Source organism: Octopus sinensis, linkage group LG1 (assembly GCF_006345805.1).
Source record: "Octopus sinensis linkage group LG1, ASM634580v1, whole genome shotgun sequence".
Taxonomy (NCBI): domain Eukaryota; kingdom Metazoa; phylum Mollusca; class Cephalopoda; order Octopoda; family Octopodidae; genus Octopus; species Octopus sinensis.
The window spans coordinates 175126212-175135243 of NC_042997.1; the positions used below are offsets into that span (position 1 = coordinate 175126212).

At 36.6% G+C, this 9032-nt stretch overlaps 1 non-coding gene across 1 annotated transcript; it reads left to right on the forward strand.

Moving 5' to 3' along the window:
• The first annotated feature begins 6658 nt into the window (after positions 1–6658).
• LOC115220741 lies at positions 6659–6777 on the forward strand. Its single transcript, XR_003882593.1, has one exon. It is a non-coding gene; the product is annotated as a 5S ribosomal RNA (ribosomal RNA).
• Positions 6778–9032: the final 2255 nt, after the last annotated feature.

A 9032-nucleotide genomic window follows, 5' to 3' on the forward strand; every position in this document is an offset into this window, starting at 1 on the left:
TATATATATATATATATATATGTAAAAAATGAAGTTCGAAAATGCTGCTATATTATACAATTTTTAATTTTTATATATACATTATAACATGTTTCAGTTCCTGAAATGAACCTTATCAAAAGAAGTTATATATAAAAAAAGATAGTTCATGCTATCAATCACAAGAAATTCATTTATAATACACAACGGTGTCAGACATCTTAAAGTTCATATATATAGTTTGAAGTGAGTTCGTTCATGCTATATGTTTAAAGTGCATGATGCAGCGGTTCACGGTGGCGACATGCATCCAATACAAAAAACAGATCAAAGCGGCGATATGTAGTCAATACAAAAAACTGATGTTCCTGAAAGAGAGAGGAATTCATTTTTACCTTTACCAACTGTGGTGTTCGCTGGATGATTCTGGCGAATCTTGTGAATTGTTCAGGTTTTATAATACTGGTCAGTCCAGCGTAACGTGACGTCATCAACGTTTTGACCAATCGTTTCGTAAGGTGGCTTAGTCAAGCAGAACGGGACGTCATCAACATTCTGACCAATCGTGACCTATCGCTGTATTATAACTGCCTCTTGTCTGTATCCTGTTTTGAACAATCGTTTCGTTAGGTGGCTTAGTCAAGCAGAACGGGACGTCATCAACATTCTGACCAATCGTGACCTATCGCTGTATTATAACTGCCTCTTGTCTGTATCCTGTTTTGAACAATCGTTTCGTTAGGTGGCTTAGTCAAGCAGAACGGGACGTCATCAACATTCTGACCAATCGTGACCTATCGCTGTATTATAACTGCCTCTTGTCTGTATCCTGTTTTGAACAATCGTTTCGTTAGGTGGCTTAGTCAAGCAGAACGGGACGTCATCAAAATTCTGACCAATCACGACTTCGTTAGGTGGCTTAGTCAAGCAGAACGGGACGTCATCAAAATTCTGACCAATCACGACTTATAGCTGTATTAGATCTGCCCCTTGTCTGTACCTGTTAGGTGACTAGTCAAGCAGAAAAGAACGTCATCAATATTCTGACTAATCTCTGCCCCTTGTCTGTATCCTGTCCAGTCTAGCAGAATTAGACGTCATCAACGTGTTGACCAATCAGAATCGGGTCTGACCCTTAGCTGTATCGTATGTGGTCAGTCCATCAGGGTTAGATTTGTACGAAGAGATCTTTTTATAAATTTTTTTTTAATATATATATATATATATATATATATATATATATATATATATATATATATATATATACTATACATATATATATATGTATGTATATATATATATATATATCGAGAGAGAGAGAAAATGTTGAGAACTTTAATTTTATTTATTTATTTTTTACTGTTTTTATATATCTAACACGACTTTGTACTAAGTGACGTCAGTTTTTCATCACTATTAATTTCCTAATTTTCTATTTGTCCAACATAATATTCTAGATAAGCTTATTATCTTCATTGTCCGGAACATATCAACGACAACGCTCTCTACTTAATAAGCATGTGCTGTAATTACTGTGACCTTTGGTATCATGTTCAAATGCAGTCAAAGCAAATACCTTGAAAATAACTATATTGTATGATGTTTGTCGCTACTTCGAAATTGCATCGTAAAATTTCGATTAGGCTTTGGTTGAGTAGATAAATGAAAAACAATCAAGTCTTTCATCTTTACTCTAAGTTTTTATTAAGTTCCTGGTCAGCTCTGATTCATTAGATTTATGATCAACTGTGTTCCAATCGTCACCAACCCGTCTGTATATATTGTATCCAGGATCACATTATTGATAAGGTGTGCTTCCTTTCTTAAACACGGCAGAATGTGATTGAGAGATTTGGTTGATATTTCTAGCATATCGAGTGACTTTTTAAAAATATTTTTTAGTTAAGTGGAAAGGTAGTGCTCATGACTCATCCACTGGTGGAAGGGATCACCAAACTGGAGACTTGACCCGAATGCATGCTAAAGGCACTCAACTCAACTCAGGATTAAATCTACTTAACCTAATGAGAGTCAATGTGGGAAAAGAACTGGAAATGCAAAGAGCCAGGACAAGTAGTTCAAGGAACTCGGTTCAACATTCTAACAATTCCATCAAGCCATCGCCATGGATTTGTACTTTTCTTTATCGACCTCGAAATGGCTGAAAGGCGAAGTTAACTTCGGTGAGTATTCGGTCCCAGAGTAGCAACGAGTCTGAATAAATGCCAGGTGGAATTCTATCCGGTGCTCTGATGATTTTGCCAATTAGCCAGCTGTGTAGATGTTCTCTTCTTGTTTCTGTTTATCTATTTAACTTAATTGATAAGACCTACTATTAAAGATGTTCCAGCCATGACCATCCCATGTAGTGAATCTCAGAGTTTTCTTTTGCTTAGATTTTGCTTAACTAAGACTGCCGTTGTTAATCTTCTATTTCCTTTTGTGGAATTCTTCATAATATTGTTTATCTATTTAGTTTTGTCTCGTGTTCTGTATTAATAAAGCTGTATTATAACGAAGATGACAGAATGGGATGTTTTCCTCCTTATTTTTAAACGAGATATTAGATAGGATGTTATAGCATTCATGCCTTCCTCTAAAGCGATCAGTCTTATTCTGATCGCTTTAACCTGGCATAACTTTCGCCGTATAAGTCGAGTTAATGACGAAAAAACATTAAATAAATCAACAGGATTGTGATTCTTTAGACTTAGATTAGTCATGATGCGGTAAACCTATGACTGACGACAATCCAATTAGCCCAACCCGTACTCTTTTGTTTTCCTGTCATAACGTATCTAGGATTAGATTATTCGTTTTTAATACAGTGCAGTGTGATTCGAAAGACTTTTCCCTAGCCCCCAGAATTGCTGACCTTGTGTCAAAATTAGAAAAGAAAATATGTGAGGGATTGTATGAGAAGTAAAAATTTGAAACTGCATGGTTTGAACTCAGAACTAGGACCGGCGTGACAAAATTACCCTGTTGTTTTGATATTATGTCATCTCGGTTATATTCGTTGCGGTTTTCAAGTTTTATGCCTTGAAATATTACTTTTCTCAATGACGAGTCACAAAAGTCCTATATTTGAGTAAAGAAGAAATAGGAAGTAAGTTGTTTATGTCTCTTTCAAAAGAATTAATGACGTATGTAAAATCGAATAGAATCACAAATCGAAATCAGGGAGCTCATTGGTCAACGTATCTTAGCCAATGGTTAAAGCTGTATGGTCGAGAACTACGTTTTGGATTCCACTCCTTTGCCGAGCATATTGGACAATTAACCATAGCAAAGGCTCGAAAAATTCCTCACTTGATTTAATACCATCCCTTGGTTCCTGGATGCCTTTAGGGAAGTCCAATATGTTTAACACATTTCGTCAAGGTCTCTGGTCTGAGGATAACTTTCCAACATAGAAGCCGTCGAAGTCTCTTTTTTCTTTGACAAAACTAATCTCTCTATATATAAAGCTGAAGTTGTCTGTGTATGGCAGGTTTGGTAGCCTTCAACTAACACTATCTCCTCCGAGACCCTGCGGAGCTAGTTGACCAAAATTGAAAGTATAATAGAAGAAGGATTGCTCTTCATTCCGTAGAAGATAAAATTCAAATCGGACCATGTTAACACCAAAAATTATTTACATCAAAAAGGTGCTTTCTTTCAATGAAAATCCCTATTTTTTACGATTTTTTTACTACTGTGTCGCCATTTTTCGGTGTATTTCAACCAGAAAAATGTTCACTTAAAGAGAATAACAAGCTACATAATGCAAAATTTTTACTTTTCAAAAATTCCAATTCTAAAGGGTCGAAACAAACCCGAACAACGCCGGGCGATACTGCTAGTAAAATGATACAGCGATATTTTTCATTGCATACATGGTTAACTTTAGTAGAGAGGAACATAGTTGATTGACATGACCCCACTGTATTTCTTGGCAATTATTTCATCAACCACAGAAGAATAAAAAACAAATTCGACAAAGTTGAAATCGGAACATAACTAAATATTTTTCGATTAGGCATAAAGGCCTTAACATTTAGAAAAGTGGGGAATGTGAAGTTGAACATGCATACATTTCTCGTTTGTATCTACATTGTAATTGAAATCAAATTGCTTCAGCCGGAAATTGAAACTGTTTTTGCAATTCCAACTTATTTTGTTTGCCCTAACAAAAGTAGACAACTAGAAAGTATTTAGTTTGTCGCTTTACTCAATCTGTTAATGCACATTGATTGTGTGATTAATTATTGATTTCTTATGATTAGGTATGTTTTAGAGTGGGTGGCAACTGAAACTGGTCCCCAAGAGACATAAATTCTGAAGCAAGGAGAATCGAAACTAAATATTAAATAATGTGTTTTGTCCAGCACTCTATTAACTCTGCTTAGCACACAGATATGTGTGTGTGTGTATATATATATATATATATATATATAATATATATATATATATATATATATATATATATATATAATATATATATATATATATATATATATATAATATATATATATACACATACATATGCAGCCTTCTACGACTCTGCAACATTAATAGCTTGACATTACTATGGCACAGACTAGTAAAACAGGTTTAGCCATAAAGCAAGATATACTTCGGCTGGTTTATATTGTAGATAACCTAATTCAAGAGACTATGAGCAAGTCAAATAAAGGCTGGAATGTTAGCCGCACACGTCAACAACCTAAGATGCAACTTCCTTCCGGTTACCAAAGTCTAAAATAGCAATTTCCATTTTTATTTCGCAACAATGGCTTTTAGTTTTACTACACGCTGCCAAAGAAATGTAAAAATAAGATAAAACAAAATAAAATGAAATAAAATAAAATGAAATGGAAAAGAAGGTGATAAGATGATTATTTTTATCTTGTGCTGAAATTTCTACATCCGAAGAGTAAATAACTCTACAACGAATTTTGGGGTTTTTTTTTTTAATTTTTTAAAAATTAATGTGCTTTTAATACTTCTGCAATGAGTTGTTTAAGTGTAAACTTTTTTTTTTACATATTATACCTTTTAAATGCTATATGAAGTGGGTCATTAAAATTTTTATGATGTTAGTGTTGCTTCATGTCGTGAGATGTAGCTACGCCTTGTAACTAGGCGAAACGCTTAATGAAGTGGGCTATTTAGAAATTAAGCCAACTGTACTCTAAATGAAGGCGTATGGCTCAGTGATTAGAGCGTCGGGCTCACAATCATGAAGTAGTGAGTTCGATTCCAGGACATTTCTTTATGGAGAGCTACAGACAAGTTGACGCTATTTAAACTCACACTGACAGTTTGTATACAATTAGCACAAACATGTCAAGACGAAGGGAAAACGCACAGATACACATACATACACACACATATATATATACAGACACACACATACATGCATACAAACATACGTACGTAATACATACATACATACATACATACATACATACATACATACATACATACATACATACATACATACATACATACATACATACATACATACATACATACATACATACATACATACATACATACATACATACATACATACATACATACATACATACATACATACATACATACATACATACATACATACATACATACATACATACATACATACATACATACATACATACATACATACATATCACAGCTGCATCCTCGTTACACGAGAAAAGCCATTGCCAAGAAGACTTACTGAAATGATTCATGATTGTTGTCATGTGATGCCCTTATATGACTTTTAAGCCCGGACTGGGCTGTGTGTTGTACTCTTGAGCAAGACACTTTATTTCACTTTGCTCCAGTTCATTCATCTATAGAAACGAGTTGCAACGTCACTGATGCCAAGTTTTATCGGTCTTTGCTTTTTTCCCTTGGATAACATCGGTGGCGTGGAGAGAGGAAGCTGGTAGGCATGGATGACTGCAGGTCTTCCATAAACGATCTTGCTCGGACTTGTGCCTCAGAGGGTAACTTTCTAGGTGCAATTCCATGGTCATTCATGACCGAAAGGGGTCTTTGCCTTTTACTGTAAATAGCAGAAAATTGGGAAAGTGTAGCGGCAGAGTCAATAGGATGCAGAAAATACAGAGAGCGTTGCTATCGCCGTTTATTATTTGCCTTACAGCGCTCATAACAGAAACATAGTAAAAAATAAGGCGGCGAGCTGACAGAAACGTTAGCACGTCGGGCGAAATGCTTTGCGGTATTTCGTCTGCCGCTACGTTCTGAGTTCAAATTCCGCCGAGGTCGACTTTGCCTATCATCCTTTCGGGGTCGATTAAATAAGTACCAGTTACGCACTGGGGTCGATGTAATCGACTTAATCCCTTTGTCTGTCCTTGTTTGTCCCCTCTGTGTTTAGCCCCTTGTGGGTAGTAAAGAAATTGGTATTTTGTCTGCCGTTACGTTCTGAGTCCAAATTCCGCCGAGGTTGACTTTGCCTTTCATCCTTTCGGGATCGATAAATTAAGTACAGTTACGCACTGGAGTCGATGTAATCGACTTAATCCGTTTGTCTGTCTTTGTTTGTCCCCTCTATGTTTAGCCCCTTGTGTGCAATATAGAAATAAGAAACATAGTAGAAAATTTAGGATTCCAATCCTCTGTGTCTAACAGACACAGCTTCCACACTCTCCTTTAAAAAATAGATGTTCTTAATAGCGCTTACGGCCATATCACGTTGAAAGCACCGGTTCTCGTCCGATCACCGAAGTTAAGCAACATTGAGCCTAGTTAGTACTTAGATGGGTGACCGCTTGGGAAACCTAGGTGCTGCAAGCGTCACACATTTAGGCGTATGAGTAGCTGTGTGGTAAGTAGCTTGCTTACGAACCACATGGTTCCGGGTTCAGTCCCACTGCGTGGCACCTTGGGCAAGTGTTTTCTACTATAGCCTCGGGCCGACCAAAGTTTTGTGAGTGGATTTGGTAGAGAGAAACTGAAAGAAGCCCGTCGTATATATGCATATATATACATATATATATATATATATGTATGTGTGTGTGTGTGTATGTATGTATGTATGTATGTATGTATGTATGTATGTATGTATGTATGTATGTATGTATGAATGTGCGTGCGTATATGTTTGTGTGTCTGTGTTTATCCCCCCAACATCGCTTGACAACCGATGCTGGTATGTTTACATCCCCATAACTTAGCGGTTCGGCAAAAGAGACCGATAGAATAAGGACTAGGCTTACAAGGAATAAGTCCTGGGGTCGATTTGCTCGACTAAAGGCGGTACTCCAGCATATCCACAGTCAAATGACTGAAACAAGTAAAAGAGTGCCAATCTCATCTGAAAGCCATTGTTACCTGATGATCTAAAGCAGAGGTTCTCAACCCTTTTCTATCAATGGACCCCTTTGATTACTATTTTATTCTGGTGGACCTCCATAGCCATTCGATATTCAAAAGCTAGTTTTATAGAAATTGTTTCTTATTTTGTTTTTGTTTGTAAGTTGAACTGTGTAAGATATTAGAAAAAGAAACCTAGCTGTTTCTCTAGCAATATATACCAATAAATACATGTAAAGGAAAACCTTTTTAGGGGGCCCTTAAAATATTATTGTGGACAATTTACTATATTGTTACGTAGACCCCTAAAAATCTTATATGGACCCTCAGGGGCCATATGGACTCCGGTTGAGAACCACTGATCTAAAAGAAAGAATTAGGGCTCGGACACTTGCTTGCCTGACGCCAGCAGGCAAGGCGTCATGGCGCTTACGCCCGCATGTTATATATCATACTGAATACCTCCAGGAAAAGAATACGACCAAATAGCCGAATTTATATGATATGTGAATAGATAAACTGAGTAGATAGATCTCATGGCTCTAAATAACAGTAATATTGGAAATTTTTTAATTAGTCCACTTCATCTAGCATTTCATAGGTGCAATAAGAAGGCAGGCTGTATGAGTATTCCGTTCCCATTCAATTCAGTATCCCATCCGTCCTATGTTGTGCTAACGTGGGAACTTGAACATGATGGCTCAACCAGCTAAAAGTAGCAGCCAAAACTCCATCAAATTATACTTCACTGTCTCGAACAAAAATGGAAAGACACATTAAATATTGTAGTACTAGATAGATTAATCCTGTACAAAAATAATCCAGGATTATCACGGTTAGTCAGAGATCTGTTTAATGAAGGCTGATCTGTGACCAAATAGCAACTACAATAACAATAGCTACAATCTCTTCTATAGATTTATTTTAGAGATGAATAACCTCTGGAAAGCTGATCTTTCCTTATTATATTACATGAATGTGAAGTTTTCAAACGTGCAATATTCCAGGATATCAGATACATTTCACAAACTTCGAAATATATTGAAAGCAATTTTCAGAAGAAATTGTTGAAGGTATATTTTGAAGTCACAAGGCGGCGAGCTGGCAGAAACGTTAGCACACCGGGCGAAATGCGTAGCCGTATTTCGTCTGCCGTTACTTTCCGAGTTCAAATTCTGCCGAGGTCGACTTTGCCTTTCATCCTTTCGGGATCGATAAATTAAGTACCAGTTACGCACTGGGGTCGATGTAATCGACTTAATCTGTTTGTCTGTCCTTGTTTGTCCTCTCTGTGTTTAGCCTCTTGTGGGTAGTAAAGAAATAGGTATTTCGTCCGAGTTCAAATTCCGCCGAGGTCGACTTTGCCTTTCATCCTTTCGGGGTCGATTAAATAAGTTCCAGTTACACACTGGGGTCGATATAATCGACTTAATCCGTCTGTCTGTCCTTGTTTGTCTTCTGTGTGTTTAGTCCCTTGTGGGTAGTAAAGAAATAGATATATTTTAAAGTCATGCATTGATCTATGCGGTTTCCATAAATGTTTTTATTCGTCATAACAATAACCAGACTCATATAGTTCTTGGTTTAATTCTAACCATTGTTGGCTTTGGTCATGCTAAAGAACTACCTTACGCACTATATATTGATGTGTTTAGTCGTTGTTAGGCTGTAGGTGCTCCTTTCTTCTTCAATGTGTATGTTCATGCGTGCATCTTTGTAGTTGAAGAATTGCTGAA